Source organism: Hemiscyllium ocellatum, chromosome 10, assembly GCF_020745735.1.
Source record: "Hemiscyllium ocellatum isolate sHemOce1 chromosome 10, sHemOce1.pat.X.cur, whole genome shotgun sequence".
NCBI classification, from domain to species: domain Eukaryota; kingdom Metazoa; phylum Chordata; class Chondrichthyes; order Orectolobiformes; family Hemiscylliidae; genus Hemiscyllium; species Hemiscyllium ocellatum.
Genome location: NC_083410.1, coordinates 14,592,615 through 14,607,469, shown reverse-complemented (window position 1 = coordinate 14,607,469; position 14,855 = coordinate 14,592,615). Strand labels below are relative to the sequence as shown.

General features: G+C 41.8%; 1 protein-coding gene across 3 annotated transcripts in view; it reads left to right on the top strand.

The window, feature by feature from the left end:
• Window positions 1-14,855, top strand: part of tarbp1 (TAR (HIV-1) RNA binding protein 1) — a 200,479-nt gene that overhangs the window by 90,308 nt on the left and 95,316 nt on the right. The window lies entirely within an intron of this gene.

Genomic DNA, 14,855 nt, shown 5'->3' with positions numbered 1-14,855 from the left:
CGCATTTGCTCACGTTGAATTCCATTAGCCATTTCCTGGACCACTCTCCCAAATTGTCCAGATCCTTTTGCAGCCTCCCCAGTTCCTCAGTACTACCTGCCTGTCCACCTAACTTTGTATCATCAGCAAACTTTGCTAGAATGCCCCCAGTCCCTTCATCCAGATCATTAATATATAATGTGAACAGCTGCAGCCCCAACACTGAACCCTGCGGGACACCACTTGTCACCAGCTGCCATTCCGAAAAATAACCTTTTATCCCAACTCTCTGCCTTCTGTCAGACAGCCAATCCTTAATCCATACCAGTAGCTCATCTCGAACACCATGGGCCCTCACCTTGCTCAGCAGCCTCCCGTGTGGCACCTTATCAAAGGCCTTTTGGAAGCCCAGATAGTCCACATCCACTGGGTTTCCCTGGTCTAACTTACTTGTCACCTCTTCAAAGAATTCCAACAGGTTTGTCAGGCACGACCTCCCCTTACTAAATCCATGTTGACTTGTTCTAATCCGACTCTGCTCTTCCAAGAATTTAGAAACCTCATCTTTAATCATGGATTCTAGAATTTTACCAACAACCGAGGTTAGGCTAATTGGCTTATAATTTTCCATCTTTTGTCTTGATCCTTTCTTGAACAATGGGGTAACAACAGCAATCTTCCAATCATCCGGGACTTTCCCTGATTCCAGTGACTTTTGAAAGATCTCAACCAATGCCTCCGCTATTTCCTCAGCCACCTCTCTCAGAACTCTAGGATGTATCCCATTGGGGCCAGGAGATTTATCAATTTTAAGACTTTTTAGCTTTTCTAGCACTATCTCTTTTGTAATTGGGAATCATACTCAACTCAGCCCCCTGACTCCCTTTAATTGTTGGGATATTACTCATGTCTTCCACTGTGAAGACTGACGCAAAGTACTTGTTAAGTTCTCCTGCTATTTCCTTATCTCCCATCACTAGGCTTCCAGCATCAATTTGAAGTGGCCCAATGTCTACTTTTGTCTGTTGTTTGTTTCTTATGTATTGAAAGAAACTTTTACTATCATTTCTAATATTACTGGCTAGCCTACCTTCATATTTGATCCTCTCCTTCCTTATTTCTCTCTTTGTTATCCTCTGTTTGTTTTTGTAGCCTTCTTCTGATCTTCTGATTTCCCACTGCTCTTGGCCACTTTATAGGACCTCTCTTTTTCTTTAATACATTTCCTGACTTCCTTTGTCAGCCATGGCTGTATAATCCCTCCCCGGATAATCTTTCTTTTCTTGGGGGTGAACCTCTATACAGTGTCCTCAATTATACCCACAAACTCCTGCCATTTTTCCTCTACTGTCTTCCCCGCTAGGCTCTGCCTTCAGTCTATTTTTGTCAGTTCCTCTCTCATGCCCTCATAATTACCTTTATTTAACTGTAACACCATTACATCCGATTTTGCCTTCTCTCTTTCAAACTGCAGACTGAACTCTGCCATATTATGATCGCTGTTTCCTCAGGGTTCCCTTACTTTAAGATCTTTTATAAAGTCTGGTTCATTACAAAGCACTAGGTCCAGAATAGCCTGCTTCCTTGTGGGCTCCATGACAAGCTGTTCCAAAAAGCCATCCTATAAGCATTCCATGAATTCCCTTTCTTTGGATCCATTGGCAACATTATTTACCCAGTCCACCTGCATATTGAAGTCTCCCATGATCACCGTGACCTTGCCTTTCTGACATGCCTTCTTTATTTCCCCGTACATGTTGCGTCCCTGGTCCTGACCACTGTTAGGAGGTCTGTACATAACTCCAATTATGGTTTTTTTTGCCTTTGTGGTTCCTCAATTCCACCCACACAGACTCACATCATCCGACACTATGTCATTCAGTGCCATAGATTTAATTTTGTTCTTAACTAACAAGGCAACCCCACCCCCTCTGCCCACCTCCCTGTCTTTTCGATAAGTTGAAAATCCTTGGATGTTTAACTGCCAGTCCTGACCCCCCTGTAACCACGTCTCTGTGATGCCTACCACATCATAATCATTCACTATGATCTGTGCCATTAGTTCATCTGCTTTGTTATGAATGCTACGAGCCTTAAGTGCCTTAATGCAAACTTTATCATTAGACGTATTGGAAGTCATAAGATGTCCTAAGTTATCCTTCCTTTTTGCTGCATTCCCAGTCTGCCTTGAGTTTAAATCTGCGTGCACATATGCTATCCTGTTGCTTACCTTTCCATTTAACTCCGTACTCCCTGTCGCTTTCACTTTCCCTTCCCCCTCAACTCAGAAGTTTAAAGTCCTACTGACTACCCTATTCATCCTCTTCGCTAGAACATTGGTTCAGGTGAAGACTGCCCCAACGGTACAGATCCCCCCGTTCCAAAACTGATGCCAATGCCCATGAAGTGGAATCCATCTTTCCCACACCAATCCCTTAGCCACGTGTTTACTTCCCTAATTTTCTTATCCCTATGCCAATTGGCACGTGGCTCGGGCAGTAATCCGGAGATTATGACCCTTGAGGACCTGTACTTCAATTTCCTTCCTAGTGCTTCGTAATCCCCAAACAGGTCCTCCACCCTAGTTTTGCCTATGTTGTTAGTACCAACGTGGACCACAACAATTGGATCCTCCCCCTCCTGCTCCAATATCCTTTCAAGCTGGTCGGAGATGTCCCACACCTTGGCACTGGGCAGGCAACATACCATGCGAGACTCCCGAACCGGCTTGCAAAGGATACTATCTGTCCCCCAAATTATAGAATCCCCTATAATCACTACTTGTCTATTTGCTCCCCCCTCTTGAATGGTCTTCTGCACCATGGTGCCATGGTCAGCTGGCTCATCCTGTCCAGAGCCCTTTTCCTCATCCATACAGGGAGCAAAAATCTCATACCTGTTGGACAAGATCAAGGGCTGAGGCTCCTCCACTCCTGAACTCAGGTTCCCCCTACCTGCCTCACTTACAGTCACACTCTGATGTGCCTGATCACTAGCTGAATGTGAATTACTTAATCTCCCAGGTGTGACTGCCTCCTGAAACATCCCCCTCCCGGATGTGCCGCAGTGTTTGAAACTCAGATTCCAGATCATCAACTCTGATCCGGAGTTCTTCCAGCAACCAACACTTGCTGCAGATGTGGTCACTGCCGTTCACAATGGGATCAGCCAGCTCCCACATCATACAGCTACAGCACATCACCTGCCCAGCCATCTCTGCTTAGTTAATTACTTTGTTACTTTGTACAGGTTTGAGTTGAAATACTTTCTAATACCTCTCTGCTATAGTCTTTTCCTAAAAAAGAATTAATAGAAAGAAATCTGCTCTCCTTATCTTAGGTGGTCTACTTGTGGCTCCAGACCAGAATTGCCTTCTGAAACAGCTCAGGAAGCCACTCAGTTCAAGGGCAATTTGGAAAGGGCAATAAAGGTTGCCCTTACCAATACAATCCATATACCATCGAAAATTCAATAATATTTTGGGCTACAAGGGCATTTCAGGCACTAGCAATTCTTCAGTGAGGAACCCATCTGCTGATAAATGTGATAGGATACTCTCCTGTTGTCTGGATCGGTGCAGCTCCTTCCATTTCTCCCCAGCTGCCACCCACCCTGCGTGCATAGCTTGAATCTATGGTGGGCATCGAAATCTTCCATCCTGAGGTGCTTTTGCACCTTTTCCACCTTCCATGCTTCCTCCAAGTGTTGTTCAACATCGTTAAGTACTGACTCATCAACCGAGGGAGGACAGTACATGGTAGTCAGCAGGATGTTTCTGTGTCCATGTTTAACATGAGGCCGTGAGACTTCATGGGGTCCAGAGTCAATGTTGAGGACTCCCAGAGCAATGCCATCCCTACTGTATATTACTATGCCACCACTTCTGCTAGGAATGTACTGTCATTGGGACAGGGCTTGGAATATGGGTGTCACTGGCTTGACCAGCATTGATTGCCCATCCCAAATTGTCCAGAAAGTAGTTAAGAGTCAACCACATTGCAGTGGGTCTGGAGTCACATGTCAGCCAGAACAGGTAAAGATGCCAGATTTCTTTCCCTAAAGGATATTAGAGTAGCAGATGGGGGATACTTCTTTCCCCCCACCCGTCTAAAAGATGCACTGCAGCCATTCACCAAGGCACTTTACAAATCCATGACTGCTGCGATCGAGAAGGGCAAGGTTAGTTTTTTTTTCTTCCTTTTTTTTAACCCCCACACGACCGCCTAACTGCAGTAGTGCTTATTTTTTCCCCAGCACCCATGTTGTGTGTGTTCAGGTTGAGACACAGTGAAAGACACAAGATGCACAAATCTTTATTCAGTTTCCATCACCAGGAAGAAAGGAATACCCAAGTGGCCAGTGACAAGCAGTGCCCTTCACATCAAAGGGCAATGCTGTGTGATTAAACAGTGCAGGAGAGGGCAGGGATTAAATCAAAATAGAGTTGGAAAGGGCAAGGTTAGTAGATGCAAGGGACAGCCATCACCTACAGCTAACCTATCAGCCATCCACCATCTCGACTTGGAACTATATCACTATTCCTTCATTTTGCTGCATCAGTATCCTGGAACTCCTTCCCTTACAGCATTATAGATGTTCCTATACCACATTGACCACATCTGTTCAAGCTGCTCACCACACCACCTTCTCCAAAGCTATTAAGGATGTGCAAAAAAATGTAGAGTTAGTCAGTGATGCCCACATCCTGCAAAAGCATAAGAAACCACAATGCTTCAAATGCAGCAGAAGTAGTGCTGCTATTTAAGTTGGTCACTGTGATCCACCTGCGCATGAGTAATTGTACCCATGACATCATGCTATTAGTGTAAAAGCTTTTGATGTTTTCAAACCATTATGAATGAGTTGTCTTAGCTGTAACTTAAACCCATTACATTTGGTAACTGATAAACTGCCCCAAAGCAGCTTCAGATAAACATAGCATCATTACTATTGGGGACTAAAGGAAAATGTGAAATGACCATACGCTTAGCAGTGCTGAGATTTTGAAATTGGCATTTAATCTAACATTACTTTTTTGAAGATGGTCATTATTTGGCCTGTTCATAAGTTACCAATGCACAGATATATATAGATATTAATTTTGACCTTTATCATTCCCTGTATTACCACAAGTATTGTTATTTGTACATCAAACCCTAGATTAGGTGATTTATTGTACATTTGTGCTTAAAAGTTGTGTTCCAATTTGAGCGTGTACTTGCGTGTGTTTCCACACCTAGCCGTAATCTTGGTCACAAGCAAAGCCATAAAATAAGCTAGCAGTTGCGGACCTAGTTGGGATTGACTGCATGTTAATTGGTGCAACTAAAAAATATTAGTACAGTGCTTGGATTGCTCACCTTTTAGAAATATGAAAACAGAGGAAATAGCAAAAGGAGTAGGCCACTTGACCTATTGGGCCTTCTATGCTGTTTAATGTGATCATGGCTTACAGAGGTTTACAAAATTATGAGCGCATGGATTGGGTAAATGGGCAAAGTCTTTTCCCTGGTGACGGAGAGTCCAGAATTAGAGGGCATAGGTTTAGGATGAGAGGGGAAAGATATAAAAGAGACCTAAGGGGCAACTTTTTCACGCAGAGGGTGGTACATGTAAGGAATGAGCTGCCAGAGGAAGTGGTGGAGGCTGGTACAATTGCAACATTGAAGAGGCATTTGGATGGGTATATGAATAGAAAGGGTTTGGAAGAAAATGGGCCGGGTGCTGGCAGGTGGGACTAGATTGGGTTGGGATATCTGGTTGGCATGGATGGATTGGACCGAAGGGTCTGTTTCCATGCTGTCCATCTTTATGAATCAATGGCTGATTATCCTATTCAGTATCCTGTTCCTCTTTTCCCTCCATATCCTTTCATCCCTTTAGCCCTAAGAACTATATCTAACTCCCCCTTGAAAATGTTCAAAGTTTTGGCCTCGACTACTTCCTATGGCAGAGAATTTCAAAGGCCCACCACTCTCTGGGAGAAGAAATTTCGCCTCATCTCAATCCTAAAGAGCCTTCTGCTGTCCTGAGACAGTCACCCCAGCTTCTGCGCTCTTTGGTCATTGGAGCATTGTTTTTGTGTTTATCCTGTCTAGTCATGTGAGAGTGTTAGAGCCTGCTTCATTCTTCTGAACTGTAGTGAATTTAGTGTTAACCAATCCAATCTCTTCTCTTATATCCATCTTGTCATCTCAGTCTGGTAAACCTTTATTGCACTGTCTCTTTAGCCAGCACATCCTTCCTCAGATAAGGAGACCAGAATTATACAGTACTTCAGGTGTAGTCTCACCAAGGCCCTGTATATTTGCAGCAAGGCATTCCTGCTTCTGTATTCAAATCTTCTCACTGTACCATTTGCCTTCTTGACCACCTGCTGCACCTGCATGCATGCTTTCAGCAATAATTTGGAAGAGAATATGGGAAGCATGGTTAGTATGTTGTGATTCTGTTCGCCGAGCTGGGAATTTGTGTTGCAGACGTTTCGTCCCCTGTCTAGGTGGGAGCCTCCTGTGAAGCGCTTCTGCAATCTTTCCTCTGGCATTTGTAGTGGTTTGAATCTGCCACTTCCGGTTGTCCGTTCCAGCTGTCCGTTGCAGTGGTCGGTATATTGGGTCCAGATCGATGTGCTTATTGATTGAATCTGTGGATGAGTGCCATGCCTCTAGGAATTCCCTGGCTGTTCTCTGTTTGGCTTGTCCTATAATAGTAGTGTTGTCCCAGTCGAATTCATGTTGCTTGTCATCTGCGTGTGTTGCTACTAAGGATAGCTGGTCGTGTCGTTTCGTGGTTAGTTGGTGTTCATGGATGCGGATCGTTAGCTGTCTTCCTGTTTGTCCTATGCAATGTTTTGTACAGTCCTTGCATGGGATTTTGTACACTACATTAGTTTTGCTCATGCTGGGTATTGGGTCCTTCGTTCTGGTGAGTTGTTGTCTGAGAGTGGCTATTGGTTTGTGTGCTGTTATGAGTCCTAGTGGTCGCAGCAGTCTGGCTGTCAGTTCGGAAATGCTCTTGATGTATGGTAGTGTGGCTAGTCCTTTGGGTTGCGGCATGTCCTCATTCCGTTGTCTTTCCCTTAGGCATCTGTTAATGAAATTGCGGGGGTATCCGTTTTTGGCGAATACATTGTATAGGCGTTCTTCTTCCTTTTTTTGCAGTTCTGGTGTACTGCAGTGTGTTGTGGCTCTTTTGAATAGTGTCTTGTTGCAACTTCTTTTGTGTGTGTTGGGGTGGTTGCTTTCGTAGTTTAGGACTTGGTCTGTGTGAGTGGCTTTCCTGTAGGCCAAGTCCTAAACTACGAAAGCAACCATCCCAACACACACAAAAGAAGTTGCATCAAGACACTATTCAAAAGGGCCACAACACACTGCAGTACACCAGAACTGCAAAAAGAGGAAGAAGAACACCTATACAATGTATTCGCCAAAAACGGATACCCCCGCAATTTCATTAACAGATGCCTAAGGGAAAGACAACGGAATGAGGACATGCCGCAACCCAAAGGACTAGCCACACTACCATACATCAAGAGCATTTCCGAACTGACAGCCAGACTGCTGCGACCACTAGGACTCATAACACCACACAAACCAACAGCCACTTTCAGACAACTACTCACCAGGACAAAGGACCCGATACCCAGCATGAGCAAAACCAATGTAGCAAAATCCCATGCAAGGACTGCACTAAACACTACATAGGACAAACAGGAAGACAGCTAACGATCGCATCCATGGACACCAACTAGCCACAAAACGACACGACCAGCTATCATTAGTTGCAACACACGCAGATGACAAGCATTGTGAATTCGATTGGGACATCACCTAATATTATAGGATAAGTCAAACAGAGAACAGCCAGGGAATTCCTAGAGGCATGGCACTCATCCACAGATTCAATCAATAAGCACATCGACCTGGACCCAATATACCGACCACTGCAATGGACAGCTGGAACTGACAACCGGAAGCGACAGATTCAAACCACTACAAATGCCAGAGGAAAGATCACAGAAGCGCTACACAGGAGGCTCCCAAACACTGAGGATGTCACCTAGACAGGGGACGAAACGTCTGCAACACAAATTCCCAGCTCGGTGAACAGAACCACAACAATGAGCACCTGAGCTACAAATCTTCTCACAAACTTTGACCATCGTTCATATGTTTGCAGATGACACCAAAATTGGTGGTATAGTTGACAGTAAAGGTTATCTAAAACCAAAAAGCAAACTTGATCACTTGGGTCAATTAAGGGGTGGCAGATGGTGTTTAATTTAGATAAATATGAGGTTTTGCATTTTGGTGAGACAAATAAGGGCAGAACTTACACAGTCAATGGTAGAGCTCTGTGGAGTGTTTTGAAACAAAGAGACTTAAGGGTTCAAATGCATAGTTTCTTGAAAGTGGCATCACAGTACACAGGGTGGTAAAGAACGTGTTTGGCACACTTGCCTTTGTGGCTCAGAGTGTTGAGTAAAGGAGTTGCGCTTGTACAGGGCGTTGGTGAGGCCACCTTTGGAATACTGTGCGTAGTTCTGGTTGCCCTGATATTGTATGGATATCATTAAATTGAAGAAGATGCAGAAAAGACTGACAAGGATGTTACTGGTACTGGGGGTTTTGAGTTATGAGGAGAGTGTGGATAGGCTGGGAAATGGTTCACCGCAGAGTTGGAGGTTGAGAGGTGACTTTAGAGATTTATAAAATCAGGAGAGATGTAGATATGGTGGATAGCCAAGGCCTATTCCATAGGATAGGGGAGTTCAAAACTGGAGGGCATAATTTTAAGGGGGAAAGATCGAAAAGGACCTGAAGGGCAATGAATTCGTGTGTGGAATGAACTGCCAGAGGAAGTGCTCGATGCAGATACAGTTACAACATTTATCAGACGTTTGGACAGGTACATGAATAGGAAAGTTTTGGAAGGATATGGGCCAAATGCAGGCAAATGGGCCTAGTTTACTTTGGAAAATCTGGTCAGCATGGACGGGTTCACCCAAGGGTCTGTTTCCATGTTGTATGTCTCTGACTCTATGATTCCAGGTCTCGTGGCACCTCCCCTTTTCCCATCGCCAATCAGATAATTTTCTGCCTGCCTATTTTTGCTACTGAAGTGGATGACTTCAGTACACTTCAACTGCCATTCAATCAATCTGTTCAAATCAGACTGAAGCATCTCTACATCCTCCTCAGCTCACCTTCCCTTTTCCATAGATGATCTCCCACTCGAGGGTCTTGGTCAGCTCTATGTTTGACGTTATAAGCTTATTATTGGTATAAAAATAATTACTTGCCTTGAGGAAGCAATTCTGCCTCAGCGTGGCAGAAGTGGCAGAGCAAGCCTTTTGAGGACCACCTATGATCAGATGCTTCCTTGTTGGAAGAGGAAATTATTGCAAAGTGATTCAGCAAGTTGAGCCCAATATTATCTAGCCCAGCTATACTGTGACCTGGGAAAGTAGAAGAGGTGAACTTTGAAGGATACTGTTGGAAAATAAAGAATTTTTTCAGATCAAAGTGTTTCCATGTGGATTAGATGGATAGGAAAGCTCTCAGGATTGTATGACTGCTTCATATTATAATTAGAAGCCTACATCCTCTTATTACATTGTCAGTTACTGAATATCTCTTGCTGTTATTTTGAATTTTGTGCATTTAAACTGTTCTGTAGCTAAATAATGAGAACTTTTTCTCTGTGCTATGTTTGATCACTGCAATAAACTGCTATCTCTTTCCAGATGATTAAAATTGTATGTTGATGTTTATGCAATTAGATTTAAATAACCTTCAAAAACCTTGATATAATCTGCGATATTGTCTTGGTTTTGTGGTGTTTATTGTTTCATGTTTTAGATTTCTAAAAGTAGATTATAACTCTTACTGGAGGATATTTTGAGTGTTTATCAATTTCTGCACAAATTAGCTTAGGATATGAACTAATTCTCCTCTGCTGGTGAATTATTCATTTACTCAGTCATAAGTTGAGAACTATTTTTCTGCAGATTGCTTGCAATAATATCTTTATTATAATCTGATTTTCCTTTCATTGCCAATTTGTATTGACCTCTAGTCCTTATTTTAACTAAGATCATTTTATACAGATGTTTGATATGATGAAGCAATGTACTTACTTTGCTTTAAATATGGATTCCAATTTATTTTTGTTGATGGAGTAAATTGTTTCTATGTATTGAGGAAGAGAAATAAGCATCTGTTAGTCTGTTTATTGTTCTTTCCCTTCATCTCATCCTTTGTTTCGCGATGGAGATATTTGCTGCCGTATTGCCTTCATCAGTATGGTGTCTGGGCAGTAGGTGCTCTCACTATTTTCAGGCTATGCACTTGCATTATGGAGAGTCAATTACCTGTGATGGTATCTGTCTCCCCACTTCTCCCTCCACGCAGCATCTATTATAATGACAGTCCAAGGTAAGATGAGGACTGATCCAAATAAATACTTAACATTAAATAGTACATTGAACATTACAGCGCAGTACAGGCCCTTCGGCCCTCGATGTTGCGCCACCCTGTCATACTAATCTGAAGCCCATCCCACCTACACTATTCCATGTACGTCCATATGCCTGTCCAATGACGACTTAAATGCACTTAAACTTGGCGAATCTACTACCGTTGCAGGCAAAGTATTCCATACCGTTACTACTCTCTGAGTAAAGATTCTATTTGAGTGTGCTTCTATGAGCTGTGTAGTGCTAGAAAAAAAATTATAATTTAAAAAAAAACATAATTCGGAAGAATCTGATCAGATTCTCTGATGTCTTAGCAGCAATGAGGAGAATGCTGTGTACATCTATGACCTGGTTGGCGATCTATCTCCAAGAGGCTATGAAAACAGTTGATGTAAAGCATATATTTTTAAAAATTACCCTGTAAAAACAGTGATTCAGAGCCTTATTTAGTTGTCAGAATCCATTCTTAGCATGGAGAAAAATTGCAGATTCAGCAACAAAAATGTTGAGTAGTTTTGTTCCAAGCAGAAATCCATATTTTAACAGAAGTAATGGATCAAAGCTGTCTGTCTTGTTTAGTTTTGAACAGTCAGCCATTCAAAACAGACATTGATGTTTGATGACTTGTTGGAAATGCAAACCTTTGAAGTTCATTTTTGCATGAATAGGATAGGATTAAAAGTGATAGAAATGGCTGATTTCAGGAGTGAAGCTAGATATTTTTGTTCTGTTTTGGACATAGAGAATGTGAGAACCAAAGTACTGCTGGCCCTTTGGATAAATTTAAGATTATGTCAACAATTCTTTAGCCTATTGATTAAAATTCACATTATTTCCCTTAATTTAATGTTTTTCTCATCTACAGTTTGTGCACTAAGTCTTGAATTTTAAGTTTAGTTGGTGGTATCTCATTGAAATATGTGTGGTTTCAGGTGTAATGACATGAAATTAGATGAGATAGCTTTTGATCAAAGGGAAACTGTTCCAAACCAAGTGCATACTAGGAAGTGACATGTTGAGATAATTGCTATGATAATGCTGTCAGAATTTATAGAACAGCTTGTTGTTATTAATCAAGCTTGCAATCATGGAGACATAAAGTTGATTTGAAGAAGTTAATACCCTAAATAATGCTGCTTGAACTATTTGTGGTCCGTTCTTTCATGCAGTAAACAAAGGACCCCATTTGAGGTGTTTGTGTGTGATAGTGATATGAATGAAGCATCTTACTGTTCAATCTGTGTACAAACTAGTCATTATGTGCACCTAAATTCTTGCTATTTGCTTACAAGCTTCCAGTAGTAATCCTTTGCTGATAAGCACTTGGCATCGGATTGAGTATTGGGAAAAGGGATTCTATTGAGAGCATGTTGTTGCTGTCTCTGGCTCTCTCTTCCCCATTCCCCAAGCCATCACTTGCATGTATCTGTGGCAATCCTCAATCTCAAGTGAATGGAGTGTCTGATGTAGCCACCACAATCTCACAGAGGAACTGCTGGGACCTGGCCCATCTCTTTCAGAGGGCAGGACATCCACTGCCTTGTCCTCAATGCTGGGCAAGACCGACCTTGCCCAATTAATGGTTGGCATTTAAATGTGACTAAAAGGAGCCAATGTGAGGCTCTTTGGCCAGTGGGCAAGACACCTGTTTCCTCTGTTTAAATTGTGTTCTTTTATTCAAACTCAAAAATGCAGTGGACGTTGTTTGACAGTTATTCACTAATACAAGTTTTGATCAGTTAATAATTGAATAATCTGATCCCAGGTCTGCACTGGTGCTGTTCCAGGAGTGTGCTGTGTTCTCCATTACCTAACTTTCTTGCCCAAGTATCCACTTGGTAACTATTTAACATATTTTTTGCAAAGGACTAACTTGGTGAATTAAATGATAAAGATCAGCTAAGTATTGAAACCATAAAACCTTTTTAAAATGGCCAACTGGAAATTATCCTTACTAACATTTTACTGTGCAAATATTAATTGAAAGAATGTGCCTGATTTTTCTTGTCATCAATGATCTTGTGCTCATTTTTCCTTTAGATTTGTGCTAAGAGGGAGGGATTATATTCATACCCATATGGGAAATACTTCATGCACTGTAAGGGAGTCGAGATCATTCAACACACCTTCATAATTCATCTTCATCTAGTTGAAAGAACATTTGAAGGTGCAGAAATTGGGGCCAAGTTCCCCCCACTGCTTTGTTTCTGTGCCAGAACCAACTATTTTTACTGTGGATCTGATTCTAAGAGGCTCCTCTGGCAATGTTTTCTATTATGTATGTTAAGGAACATCATTTTAAAAGGTAGTCATTGGAGGATACACCTGTAGGAACATAGAAACATAGAAATAAGAATAGACCATTCATTCCCTCCAGCCTGTTTGACCATTTAATGAGATCATGTCTGATCTGTGACCTAACTCCCATATACTTGCCTTTGGCCCATATCTCTTAATTTTTGTTAAGCGGAGACATTAACTATCTCAGATTTAAACCTAATAGCTGATCTATTATCAACTGCCATTTGTCGAAGAGAGTTCCAAATCTCCACCATCCTTCGTGTGTCGAGGTGCCTCCAAACAAATCTCTTAAATGATCTGATTCTAATTCTCAGACTATGTTCCCTCATTCTAGAATTTCTAACCAGTCGAAATAGTTTATCTTTACCTACCCTGTCTTTTCCTTTTAATATCTTGAACATTTTGATCAGATCACCCCTTAACCCTCTTAATTCTAGAGAATACAGGCCTAATTTGTATAATCTCTCCTCATAACTTAATCCCTGAAGCCCAGGTATCACTCTTGGAAACCTACGTCATAGTCTCCCTAAGGCCAGTATCCTTCCTCAGGTGTGGTGCCCAAATCTGCTCTCAATCCTCCAGGCATGGTCTAACTTGGGTATTGTACAGATGCAGCAAACATCTGCATCCTTATACTCCAGTCCTCTAGATATAAAGGCCAGCATTCCGTTACCCTTCTTGTATCTTAATGTAATGGGATGATACACACAAAATGTAGTTATTGCTAGTGGCAGTTAATGTCAAAAATTAAAGCCACAAGTTAAATTTGATAAATCATTACAACTGTATCTTGCGGAAGACGTTCTAGCTAAACTTCTAATTTTGTTCCCTGCTCGTGAGATTGAAAAGGTGATGAAGCAAAGAAACTTTTTGGAAAAGAGATGAGCGTGTCTTTGAGTGGAAATGTGAAAATTGAGAACTTTACACTCGGGCAAGATCTTGAATGCATGTGGAATGATGCTCAGTTCACATTCACTTGATTAGAGTGGGTGAACCTACTGAGGTTTTTGGAGGCAGTTTAGCTTAACTTATCAGCATGCAGATTAAGTGTTGGGTATTTTACTGACATCAGCTCTCCTCTTTGAGGGCTAATAATTAGATTGCTGTTCTTGAATTTAAATGCTTGTGACCATTTAAGGTAACAGTCCTGCATATAGTCAGTTGATTTCATGTCTTATTTGTTGCATCTGTACACAGCCATTGGTGTAATATTATTGTGGTTCTGTTCACCGAGCTGGAAGTTTTTGCTGCAAACGTTTCGTTCCCTGGCTAGGGAACATCATCAGTGCTATTGGAGCCTCCTGTGAAGCCCAATGTAATATTACTCTGGTCCCCACAAACAGCTTGGAAGTACCTTGCAGAATGGTAAAATTAAGAGTGGTCCTAACTGATTAAACTAATTGACATAATGATTGGACCTATATAGTACACCTTGTGGATACAAGCGCATAAGGAAAATAAGTAGGTATTTATCATACAGCCCTTTGAACCTACTTCACCAATGAGTACAATTATGGTTGATTTTCTGCCTTAACTCTACTAGATTTAGAACCAATACAATCAGCCTTAAAACCACAAAATGTATGAGCATAAGTAGGCCATTGAGCATTTTGAGTCTGCTCTGCCATTCAACCTTATTATGTCTGTCTGATGTTCCTCAACCTCACTTTTCTGCCTTTTCCCCGTTACCTTTGATTCTCTTACTGATTAAAAATCTGTCTATCTCAGCCTTGAATGTTCTTAACTATGTACTATCCAGCCTCATTAGTCCTTTGCGATGAAGAATTCCCCAGATTTGGTGTTGTCTGAAAGAAGAAATTTTTCCTTATTTGTGTCTTAATTGAGTAACCCCTTATTCAGAGATAATGCCCTTTGCTCTTAGACTCTTCCAAAGAGAAATTAAGCTTTTCACATCTACCCTGTAATGTCCCCTAAGATTCTTGCATGTTTCAATAAGGTTGCCTCTCCATTTTTCTGAACTCCACTGAGTACAAGCCCGATCTACCTAACCTCTCTTCATAACAAAATCCCTCCATATCTGGGATTTGCTTTGCAAACCTTCTCTAGACTGCCTCCAATATCAGTATATCTCCCCTTA